The sequence below is a fragment of the Peromyscus maniculatus genome, chromosome X (genome assembly GCF_049852395.1).
Source record: "Peromyscus maniculatus bairdii isolate BWxNUB_F1_BW_parent chromosome X, HU_Pman_BW_mat_3.1, whole genome shotgun sequence".
NCBI classification, from domain to species: domain Eukaryota; kingdom Metazoa; phylum Chordata; class Mammalia; order Rodentia; family Cricetidae; genus Peromyscus; species Peromyscus maniculatus.
The window spans coordinates 48,869,382-48,882,450 of record NC_134875.1 but is presented as its reverse complement, the minus strand read 5'-3'; the positions used below and the strand labels follow the sequence as shown (position 1 = coordinate 48,882,450).

At 44.6% G+C, this 13,069-nt stretch overlaps 1 pseudogene; it reads left to right on the top strand.

Annotated features, from left to right (window-relative positions):
- The first annotated feature begins 8,876 nt into the window (after positions 1 to 8,876).
- LOC102908915 (large ribosomal subunit protein uL13 pseudogene) lies at positions 8,877 to 9,578 on the top strand (annotated as a pseudogene).
- Positions 9,579 to 13,069: the final 3,491 nt, after the last annotated feature.

The window sequence follows — 13,069 nt, the reverse complement described above, 5'->3', positions numbered from 1 at the left end:
GGCATATACCCAAAGGATGATCAATATATACCACAAAGACACTTGCTCAACTGTGTTTATAGCAGCTTTATTCATTATAGCCAGAAACTGGAAACAACCTAGATGCCCCTCAAGTGAAGAATGGATTAAAAAAATGTGGTACATTTTCACAATAGAGTAATACTCCACCAATAAAAACAATGATACCATGAAATTTGAAGGCAAATGGATAGAACTAGAAAAAAATCATCCTGAGCAAAGTAACCAGACCCAGAAAGACAAACATGGTATATACTCACTCATAAATGGATATTAGCTGTAAAGCAAAGGATAACCATGCTATAATCCACAGACCCAGAGGGCTAGGTAACAAGGAGAGCTAAAGTAGGGATGTTTGGATCTCCCTGGGAAGGGGAAATTGAATAGATTTTGTGGGTGGACTAGGGAGGGTGGAGATGGGAACAGGAGAGGTCAGGCAGGCGTGGGGGAGATGTGGAGAGAGTGAGTTTGGGGAGAGATAACTGGAATTGGGTGGGCACTTGGGGATCAATATGAAACTCTAGTGCAATGGAAATGCCCTGGAATCTAAGAGGGTGACCCTAGTGAGGACTCCTAGTAATGAAAAATAAAGAGCCTGAACAGTCCATCTTCTGTAACCAGGCAAGACTTCCAGTGGTGGATCTGGGACACCAAGCCAACCATAAAACCTTCAACCTACACTTTGTCCTGCCTGCGAGATGTGCTGGCACAAAGGCGCACAGTACTTGTGGGAGTGGCTAACCAATGACAGGTCTAATGAGGCCCACACCATGAGAGGGAGCCCATGCCTGGATGGCCAGGATCTTGGAGCTGGATGGCCCAGAGACCAAGGGTAGAACCAAACACAACTGGCACAAAAGAAAAGAAAGAGAGAAAAGAAAGAGAGAAAGAAAGAAAGAAAGAAAGAAAGAAAGAAAGAAAGAAAGAAAGAAAGAAAGAAAGAAAATAATCAATGAAATGATTCCTAATGATATTCTGTGATACTCATAGATCAATGCCTAGCCCAATCGTCATCAGAGACACTCTTCTGGCAAGTGATGGGAACAGATGCAGAGACCCACAGCCAAGCGTTAGGTGGAGCACAGAGACCCCTACAGAAGAGGGGGAGGAAAGGACCGTAGGAGCCAGAGGTGTCAAGGACACCAGGAGAACTTGGCACACAGAATCAACTAAGCAGGACTCATAGGGGCTCACAGAGACTGAAGCAGTAATCACAGTGCCTGAAAATACATTGTGGTTGTTTAGCTTGTGGGTTTTGTGGGACTCCTAACAGTGAGAGCGGGGATGTCTCTGACTCTTTTGCCTGTACTTGGGACCCTTTTCCTCCTACCGGGTTGCCTCATCCAGCCTTAATATGAGGGTTTGTGTCTAGTCTTATTGTAACTTGTTGCCTTATTTGGTTTATATCTCTGGGAGGCCTGCTCTTTTCTGAAAGGAAAAGGAGGAACAATGGATCTGGGGGAGAAGGGAGATGTGTGTGAGAGACTGGGAGCTGGGTGGCATGAAGGGAAGGGGAGGCTGTACTCAGGATGTATTGTATGAGAGAAGAATAAATAACAAGAGGGAAAATGCAGCTTGGTGAACCAGTGAGTTTGTATTGGGATTGCTAACAGGAGTGTCAGTGAGGGGTTGCTTCTAAGGAGCAGGGATGACTCAAAAGCAGCTGCATTGCTGAAAAGCCCATCCCAACACAGGTGACAACTCAAGGAAACTGAAACCCTGGACCTCTCTGCATAGCTTGCAGGCAGCTCAACAGTCCAGGAATCAGCAGCGCAGATGAGCAGAGTCTCTGCCACCCTCGATTGTTCATTCTTTCTTTTTCTTTGTTTCTTTGTTTCTTTGTTCCTTCCTTCCTTCCTTCCTTCCTCCCTCCCTCCCTCCCTCCCTCCCTCCCTCCCTCCCTCCCTTCCTTCCTTCCTTCCTTCCTTTCTTTTCAAGACAGGGCTTCTCTGTGTAGTTTTGGTGCCTTTCCTGGAACTTGCTTTGTAGCCCAGGCTGGCCTCAAACTCACAGAGATCCGCCTGCCTCTGCCTCCTGAGTGCTGGGATTAAAGGTGTGCGCCACCACTGCCCAGCTTGTTCATTCTTTTTAAAAAACCAAAGAGGGGGCATTCAAGAAATCTTCCAAGTTTCTGCTTTCCCAGGCATCTGAGGTTTTGTTTGCCTCCCAAGTTGCATGGGCCTGCCTCTCCCTCCAATTAGTATGAAACCACAATACAGCAAATACTAAAATACTAGTGCCACCCTATTGCAATTATGCCTTATTGTAGGGTTGGCAAACAGCCAAGGGGATTCTTGCAGTGTAAGTAAGTGACATTCTCACCTCACCGTAGAAAGCCACAAGGCAAGCAAGATTTAAAAGTGCTAATCTGGGACACTTGGAGAAGTACATGGTCTGTTTTGGGTGGCTGAACTGTCTATCTCCAGAAGGAGGAGGAGACCCGGAGCAGCAGAGAAAGATGAGAGACAAAAAAATATATATACATCGACTTGCCAAGTCAGGTGGCACTATTTGGATATTTTTCTGGCTGTATTTGAAGCTGAACACAACATTCTGAGTGAAGAAAAAAGGAGAAATGGAAGGGGACACGGTGAGGAAAAGAAAGTTGATGTAAGTGAGAAGGATGGATCAGTAAAAGATATTGCAATTGTGTCTGAAAACCCAGCACATTAGTTAAGTTTTCTTGTTGCTGTGATAAAAAAAAAAAAAATAGGGCAAGAAGCAAATGAAGAAAGGAAGGAAATGTTTGTTTGGGATCACAGTTTGAAGTGAGTAAAATTGTCTTGGGGCAAGGAAGTCGGGGCAACATCTGGATTTGTGGCAGCAGGAGTATGTAGCGTGGGACTCCTGAGTTCCTTAGATCTCAGCAGAACAGGAAACAGAGAGATTGGACAGGAAATAGACTTGGCTAGAAAACCTCTAGCAAACCTCCGCTCCCTGTAACTCACTTCCTCCAGCTAAGCTCAACCTCCTTTAGTTTCCACATCTTTCCAAACCAATGCTACCAGTTGGGCATCAAGTGTTAAAACCTATGTGCCCAGGAAGGACATTTCCCACTGAAATCACAACACCCAGGCCTATTCTGCTTAATGATAAATATTAGTATTTGGCTCCTTACCCATGGATGCTAGCTGTATCAAACCAGCATGTCTGTTTGTGTGATCACACATGTATTAATCACTTCTCTAGTCACTGGGGCAAATACCTGACAGAAACAACTTAGGAGATGGAGGATTTATTTTCACTCACAATTTCATGTTGGGAAAGGCATGCTGGGAGACTGGCTCCTGTCCAAGGTAGCTAATACCATAAGGCAGCTTGCTCAAATCTAGGGGGATGAAGAAGTAGAGCCCTTGGGCCAGAAGAGAGGCAGGGTTACAACTTACCGGCCCCTTCCATATGGCCCTAATGCTCAAAGCTATGTCTCATGTCTAAAATATTCCACAACCTGCCAAAACAGCTTGAATCATCTGGGACCAATTGCTGAAATATATGAGTCTGTGGGAAACATTCCACATTGAAACCATAAAACCATACTTTAGGGGCTGGGAAAGTGAGCTCGGGAGGTAAAACAATTGCTGCACAAGCATGAGGAGCGACAGAAAGCCAGGCACCACAGCACACATCTGTAATCCTAGTGCTCTGCAATGAGATGGGAATCAAGGAAAGGAGACTTTCCAGATGCTTGTAGGTCAGCTAGCCTGGCATATGCAACAGCAAACAACCTAAGAGACCCTGTCTCCCACCAGGTGGGAGTCAAAAATCGACACCCAAGATTGGTCTCTGCCATCCACATGCATGCTACAATTCACAATCACACACACACACACAACCACACATATGTACACCTATAATACACATATACATGAATCACACACACACACACACACACACACACACACACACACACACACACACTTTAACTTGTGACTTTCAAATGCTTCTCTCTGAGCAAGAAGAAAAACCAGAAGTCATTTTTCTGCTATGAAGCTAAGTTACTCCTCTTGTCTTCCTCCTATGTTTGCAGGGCCTGTGACCAATATAGTCCTCAGCATTTGCTCCTAAGAACCACCTTGGCTGGCCTCCATTAAACATGCCATGTATTAAGAGAGCTCGTAGAGTACAATTGGAACACAGTATTGTGTTATTCGTTTCTTAATCTAATCCTCTGCCTTTAGATACTGGAAATGAGAATTAGTCAGCGTCTAATCTCTGCAGGGATGTTTTTCTTTCCAGGCAAGCCTGTTCTGTCTCCTATAGAAAACAGGATGAAATTCAATCTTGAGATGATGTGTCAGGAAAGGATAAAAAGAGAGAGAGGCCAACCACACTGGGAGAAGCCCAGCAGAGGCAAACACCCCTCGAGTTCTGATAAATCCCATTTTTCTAAAATCAACATTTTGTGGCACACCTTTGTGTGTAAAGTTGAGTTGACACAATCAGTCCCATTTGCTGATGTGGCTCTCTTATAGTCAGTTTTGGTGACTGCTGTGGACCCAAACGATAAATAAGCAATGCCAGGGCTGTGGGTATAGGTGAGTGGTGGAGAACTTGCCTAGCAAGCATTTTACTCTGGGTACCATCCCCGGCACCACAAGGGGGGGGAAGGAATAAAAAAGAAAATAATTGGGAAAAATAAAGAATACCCCCAGGATCCGGACACACATCATTCTTTAATCTCAGCACTGGGGGGACAGAGCGTAACAGATCTCTATGAGTTCAAAGTCACACTATTCTACATAGAGAGTTCCAAGCCAGTCAGTGTGACATAGGGAGGCCCTGGAATGGGATGGGGGTGGGGCAATTCCAGGGTCAGCAAGATGGCTCAGCAGGTAAAGACACTCGGAAACCTGGGTTCAGTCCTCAGGCCCACACGATAGAAGGAAAGAAGCCACGCTGACTCCCACAAGCCACCCTCTGCCTTCCACAGGCACACTGCAGCTTTAGAAAGCATGTTAGGACATCTCCTATTGTTCTAAGCCTTTTGATTTGAAGTTCTCAGATCCACACATGATTGTAAGAAATGCTAAGGAAACACCACATATACAATTTACTTAGTTGTTTTAATTGTTCATCTTTTATTTTTTATCCTAGATTCAAGTTAGGGCCTTGTATGTGCTTAGCAAGCACACTATCCCTAAGCTACCTTCCCATGTCTGTATGTGTTGCTGGAGAGAGTCCAGGGCCTTGCACATATTGGGTGAATGCTCGACTACTGAGCTGTAGCCTCACTTGTATTTGATTTTTAAAGCACAATTAGAAGGCAATGGTGTGGCTCCCGCCCATAACCCCAGCATTCAGGAGATTAAAGCAGCAGGATCAAATAACAGAGGCCAACTTTGGCTGCACATCAAGACCCTGTCTCAGAAAAAGACCAATCAAGGTTTATGATAGTGGATTCCTCACTGTCATGCTCATGATTATATCCGTATAATATTATATAGAGACCATTAATGATGGCACACTCAAAGTCTGGGGAGATGGCTCAACTATTAAAGTCACTTCAAAAAGCTTGATGTGGTGGTTCATGTCTGTAATCTTGGTATTGGGGAGGCAGAGATAAGGAGGATTCTGAGGGTTTGCTCCCCAACCAGTCTAGCTGAATAGCCAAGCTCTTCGATTTTGAGAGAGCATTTCTCAAGTAAGGTGCAAAGCAATTGATGAGGTCACTAGACAATGGCCTCTAGTCTCCACACACATGTGTACACTGCTGCATGACATACATGTACAGATGTACACACACACACACACACACACACACACACACACACACACACACACGCACAAAAGTCCATTTCAAAGGAAGAAACAGAAAACTTGCACTTGAGTCTCACACAGTATACACAGCTCATTATTTACCTGCCTTGGTGACAAATTGTACTTTTTCCTTCAGAGTTTCCTGCAAAGTGTTCTAAACCAGGTTAAAGGAGCTATCAAATATGGAAAATCATGGAATCTATATTTGTTCCTCGGACTGATAGCATAACATAAGCTGTGTATCCCTTACAGGGGAAAGTGGCCATCTGAAGATGTGATTTGGAGGAAAGAACAGATGCAAGGCTGATGAAGAGACAGGGTGGAGGAAGGTGGCAGGAAGCAGCCTGGAGTTCAGGCTCTGCCACAAGGAATAGCATGAGATGGAGGAAGCTCTGGATGTAACTGAGAGGCTTGGAGATGAACTAAGAATGAGTGGAAAATGTTCATTTCTGGGATCCCTGGTGTGTGGGTGGGTGTGCGGGGTGTGTGTGGTGTGGTGTGCGTGGTGTGGTATGCGTGGTGTGGTGTGTGTGTGTGTAAGAGAGAGAGAGAGAGAGAGGAAGAGAGAGAGAGAGAGAGAGGATACATGCTAAGGGTCAATCCAAGGACAAAATAGAGACACACCTATCTCTTAATCCATCTGTTCATTCTGCCTGTTTCCTTAGAAACAAATCCATCAAATTCTGGAGCACCCCATTCAAGAGGGAGTTGCTCCAAAGATATATTCAATCCCCAAGCGTTGTTTTGAAAGCAGATGCAGATGAGTCTATGAAAGAGCCAAGTTGTTTCCTGATCTGAAGCAATAAGTAAAAAAAGAAAATATTTTATCCATCTTTCATCATAGGAGGCATAACTAAGCTCTCGAAAGGTTCAAATCATGAGGCCAGATCCTGGACTCAAACTCCTGTGGCCTGTTTGCTTGTCTCCATCCAGCGCAGCACAGCAGAGTCTGAGTACCTATCTACAAGCCCATCCCCCACACCTCATCAGTCATGTCACAAAGAGCCACAGGTCATATGAGCCTCCTAGCAAGAGGGACTGTGGTGTGAGGTTAGCTGGTCACGCTGTGAGTTTAGACAGATCGGCTGTAGAAACATGTCTTTCTACTTAAAGCAACTCTCCTTCTCCCCTCCTTCCTCCCCCCTCCCTTTCTCCCTCTCCCTCCTTCCTCCCCCTCCCTTTCTCCCTCTCCCTCCTTCCTCCCCCCTCCCTTTCTCCCTCTCCCCTCCTTCCTCTCACCCGTCTTTTTCCTCCTCCCTGTCTCCTGCAGTCTCTTCCAGAGATAATTTAGCATGTAACTGCTTAATATATGATTGCTACTATGACGTTTGTCATTTAATCGCAGGTTTAGATAAAGACCCGAGTGTAACTTGGGAAACCCATTGCTTTTTCAGAGCTTTCCCTGCAGAGCTCTCAAAAGAGACTAGGAGAGTGTGACTCAGAGGTAGCATGCTTACAACCATCTGCAAGGTCATGGGTTCAACCCCCAGCAGGATGGGAGAGATTGTTTAACTCACTGCAAGAGTTGTTATTAATAACAGTATCCCTTAGTAATCTCAAGTGAACAAAAGTCTGTCTGCTTTCCTTGTCTGACTGCACTGCTGGAGCCATGAAGCTGAGTTCTTGGCCTCCCCCTGAGGAGGGGCTGAGAGATTTATCCGCCCTTGGAACAGGAAAAAGACAGCCAGCCCCACACGTACAGCTTGCAAACAGTGTAGCAGATTAGGAGAGGGGACTTGCCTAAAGCTGGTGTGGATGTGGCCAACAGCTCTCAGAATCCTCCAGGGGTTCCCATGCGAGTTTTCTAAAAGCGCTTTCAGCATATTGATTTCTGACAGCACTCCGATCCAGGAAAAGAGCAACTACAAACTGCCAGCTTGCCCACAACTCCAAATCAATTGCACATGTAACAGATGCTTGGGTTTCTCTTTGCTTTTCTTCCTCCTCCCCTGCAGGAAAGTATGTGGTTTCTAATAACACTCCGCCATGTTGAGGCAGCACAGGACATTAGCTCCACCCGAGGCTACAAAGGTAAAAGGGTATTGAACAGAAATTCAGGCATCACGAGCCACTTAGGGTAGATTTCACTTTTGCCTTGTGATGAGAACGTGTGCATTTGACATTTAAAGGGAAGAAGGACCTAAAGTAAACACTTACTGAGTTATTTACTTGCCAGATGAGATGCTAGTTACTTTCCATATGTACGGCCACATTGAACCTCACAAGCGCACTACAAGGCAAACACTGAATAATACGTTGTATATAAGGAAAAGGGTTCTGAGTGGTTAAGCCACATGCCTAGGGTTGCAAGGGCTCATCACTGGTAAATACTAGATCTCACTTCTCTCATTTAAGATTCAATTTGTTCATTTACTTTGTTATTCAAATATTGATTCATGAAATAAAACTCCTATTTTTTGGAGGGGTGGGGGCGGGATCTCTCTTCTAAGCTGGCTTCAAACTCACTGTGTAGCTGAGGATGACCATGAAATTTGGGTCTTACTGTCTTGACCTTCCTACTGCAGGACTACAAATGTGGCTCATCATATCCAGTTTTAGGTGGGGCTAGGAATCAAGCCTGAGGCTTTGGACATGCTAGGCAGGCACGCTACCAAGGGAGCTCCATCTCCAGCCCCTAGTTACTTTAATGTTACTTTCAACATAAGAGACTTCAAATATTTCTTGCAACATTCAATCACAGTGAAAACAAAGAATGTGGTGTGTGTGTGTGTGTGTGTGTGTGTGTGTGTGTGTGTGTGTCCTAATACTTGAAATATTACCTTATATGAAATTTTGGTTATACTTATTTGTACATATTACTTGGAACATAGCAACACTCAATTCACATTTATCGTAACAATAATGGTAACAAAAGCAAAGAACGTAAGGAAATAGCACACGTAGAAATGAATCTTCCACAAGAGGTACAAGGTCTTCCATCTTCCATGCATCTGTGGCTAGCTTAGCCCGTAACGAATCAGTTTATGTCTGTATTCAATGAAGCGATTCCTTCATTAGTGTATCAGGGTCTAGATAGAAAAGAGAAAAATGAGCTAGGAATTCAAGTTTTCAAATTGCAGCCTAAATTTGTAAGGTCAGCTCTTTCACATTAATAATCTTCCTAGTTTCCCAGGCGGCTGCCGAAGATGGCGGAGGGGCAGGTTCTAGTGCTGGATGGCTGAGGCCATCTTCTGGGCCGCCTGGCGGCCATTGTGGCCAAGCAGGTACTGCTGGGCCGGAAGGTGGTGGTTGTGCGCTGTGAGGGCATCAACATTTCTGGAAATTTCTACAGAAACAAGTTAAAATACCTGGCATTTCTCCGAAAGCGGATGAACACCAGCCCCTCTCGAGGCCCCTACCACTTCCGAGCCCCGAGCCACATTTTTTTGGTGCACTGTGCGAGGCATGCTGCCCCCCAAGACCAAGCGAGGCCAGGCTGCCCTGGAACGCCTCAAGGTGTTGGATGGGATCCCTCCACCCTAGGACAAGAAAAAACGGATGGTGGTCCCTGCTGCCCTCAAGGTTGTGCGTCTGGATCCTATCAGAAAGTTTGCTTACCTGGGACGTCTGGCTCATGAGGTCGGGCGGAAGTACCAGGCAGTAACAGCCACTCTGGAGGAGAAACGGAAGGAAAAGGCCAAGATCCACTATCGGAAGAAGAAGCAGCTCTTGAGGCTACGGAAACAGGCGGAAAAGAACGAATGTGGAGAAGAAAATCAGCAAGTTCACAGAGGTCCTCAAGACCAATGGACTCCTGGTGTGAGCCCAATAAAGACTATTTGCTTCAAAAAAAAAAATAATAATCTTCCTAGTTTCTTTGAAAGACTATTATTAAAGCTAGAAGGGAATTCAGAAGTGAGTGACTAAAAGTCTAGTAGATTCTAAAAGAGAAAATGGAGGCCCAAAGATTGACTGATGCTAGTTGAACCAACTCTGGTGTCCAGATCAACGGTCTGTTTCTGTACAGTATCGCGCCTTTCTTTATGACGTGTCAGCCATGTTCAGTCTCAGTCTGAAAATATTAGTGGAAAATTCCAGAAGGAAACAACTCATAAGTTTTAAATTCCACACCTTTCTGAGTGGGATTTTGGGATTTCGCAGTATTCCTCCCTAACTTTACAGGGCCATGAAAAATCCCCTGATGCATTGGATCTCTGTTGCCCCCCACGATTCTACTCTGGCGGTGCTGGTGTTCAGGTGACTTGTGTCTCTTAGTAATGACTCCAGTGCGCAAGCATCGTAACGTTACAATTGAAATTTTTATTTAACTTATTATTATTATTTGTGTGTGTGATGGTGTGTGTGAACGAGAGTGCTCGCACGCCACAGCACTCACGTGGACGTCAACGGAAAACTTCCAGGAGTCAGCTTTCTCCTTCCACTGGGTTCCAGGAATCACACTGAAATCAGAAGGTTTGTGCGGCGCGTGCTTTTACCCTATGAGCCATGTATCTCCCTGGCACTTACACTGCTGTTTAGAGAAGCTGCAAAGAGCTGCCTTTAAATTGAACAATGAAAGGCTGCTTTGTAGTTTTATTTAAACAGGGCCTCAGTATGTAATTCAGGATGGCCTCTAACTCCTGTTTCTTTTCCTTCAACCTCCCAAGTACTTGGGTTACAGATGTACACCATCATGATCAGCTAAAAAAAAAAAAAAGAAAAAGGCAAAATTCCTTGACATGATAAGAATGAAATTACATGCCGAGGGAAAGGAGAACAAAATTATGCTTAGATTGCTAAGGTCTATGGTAAAAATAAATCTACCTGTGAAACTGTGAAGAGGGGGAAAATTCATGTTAGCATTGCCTTGTGTCTCAAACTGCGCAAGCTATGGCCATGGTGCTTAGTTTCGGTGGAAAAGGCAACAGAAAAGAAACATAAACATAATGGATTATAATGAGTCAGTGTGGGTCTCAGAATGTATCCCCTGTATATAAGGATGGACCAGGGGCCAGGCAAAACCTGAAAGGTTCTCTGCTTTGCCCAGTATTCCTCAACAACATTGTTGACCCTATTTGAACTCATGACACTTAACCAAAGACTTTTCTTGAAACCCCTGGAAGAAAGACAGCTGTCTCATGGCTTTGTGATGTAAGTAGCCAAATAATGCCAAACTGAAGTTTGGATGACAAGGTAAGTGGTAATTTAGAACTAGAAGCCAAGAAAATATTTTGTCAATGACAAAATATAATATAATATATAATATATAATGCAATCACTCTAGATTATAAATAAAAGTTTTAAGTGTGTCAGGGTGTATTTAAAGTTGCTTTCCATCACACCAAAACCTTTTTAGTGCTTCCATCAATTTTTTTTCCCTTTAGTATGTACATGACATATGTATCTAAAATGGCTGCCCTGTGAAAACCTAACTTTCCTTCTAACTTTCATGGGATTCGATGATGGCAGTAATCTTTGGAGCAGATAGGCCAGCAATATACTTAAGAACCTTATTTGTATGCCGGAATGATAGAGCACACCTTTAATCCTGGCTCTCGGGTGGCAGAGGCAGTCTGTGAGTTCCAGACCAGCCTCGTCTGTCTACATAGCAAGTTCCAGGACAGTCAGGATATATGCCGGGGGACACTGTTAAAAACAGCAGAAATAACACCACCACCACCAACTCCTGTCCAAAACTTTTCAAAAGAGCCTTATGTTTGTATATAATGTTGCTGACTCTGGGAATATTCTGGAAAAAACGAGGAGTGCCTTTCTGCCAGCTATGAGGAAAGCAAAGCAGGAAGTGGGTGAGATAACAGGATAAGGACCCAAGGTTTTTATCTGGGCAGTTGTGTCTCCTAAGATAACAATGCTTGTCTCAACCTGTGTCTCTGTCTTGTACTGGTAACTTTTCTTGTCGCTGTGGCCAAATACCAAGCAGGAAGTAACTTGAGAGGATTCCATTCCGCTCCTGGTTGAGGGAGATAACAACAGTTCATGGTGGTGGGGAAGGCATGCTGGTGGGAGCAGCCTGCAGATGTGGGAGTGTGCGGCAGCTGTTTAGATCATGGGGAGTCCAAAGCAGGAAAGGAATGCAGCATTCCTCAGGCTTTCTCCTTTTGACTCTTTCATCCAGTCTGAGCCCCTAGGCAGTGTGATGATGCCCATCATCCTCAGGGTGACTTTTTTCTCAGTTAAGCCTCTTTGGAAATGCCCTCATAGACCCACTCCAAGGTACCGTGGTGTTTTTTTAAAATCTAATCGAGTCTTCCAGGAGTAGTGGCACACGCCTTTAGGCCTAGCACCAGGGAGACAGAGGCAGGTAGATCTCTGTGAGTTCAAGGCCAGTGTGGTCTATATAGTGAGTTCCAGGACACCCATGGCTACACAGAGAAAGAAACGCTATGTCAAAAAACAAAAATCCACTCAATTCTGGGGAGTAAGTGAAAAAGTTATTGCTAGAAGGATCAAGTAAGTTAGAAATCAGAGATCTAAATAATAAGAGACAAGCAAAACACCCACAGGCTGTTAGGTAACCATCTAGAGAAGTTAGCTTCATATCTGGAGACTGCAGTAGATGTAGGAATAGAGTTCAGATATTGACGGAAACTGTCTTAGACGGGAAACCTTTAAAACTGGGCAGCAAATGTAGAGCTTGGTGGTAAAGCACTTGCCTAGCATGCATAAGGTCCTGGGATTGATCCCAAACACCACAAAATGAAATATAGCCAAGGCCAGGCATGGTGGCACACACCTGTCATCCCAGGGACTTGGAAGGCTGAGGCAGGAGCATTAGTCAGTCAAGTCTGGGAGTTTGAGGCAAACCTGGATCACATAGTAAGATCATATTTCTTTAAAATGAAGCCAGAAAGAAAATGTCAAGATTTTCACTCTCTCCCTCTCAAAACTGCCCCGCCCCCGGTTATTTTTTAGATACTGGGATTTGAACCAGGGGCCTATGCACTTTAAGCATATACTCTACTGCTGAGCTACATCATAGCTGTTATTAAAGGACTCTGCTGGTAACAAGAGCCCAAGTGATCATTGCTTCTGCTGAAGACCTTGAGTGGTGAGGAAGAGAAAGAGTAACTCGCAGCAACATGACTAAGCCATTTGTTTACTTTAGTGAGACAGGATCTCACTACATAGCTCTGGCTGGCCTGGAACTCAGTATTTTAGAACAGGCTGGCATTGAACTCACAATGATCTGCCTGCCTCTGCTGCCTGAGTGCTGGAAATAAAGGCCTGCACTTTTACCATCCCCATGACCATTTAACATGGTTGCAATCATGAATCTAGAAGTCTACACATTTGAAAGGGATGTTGTAGGATATACCTGTAATTCCAGAACTCA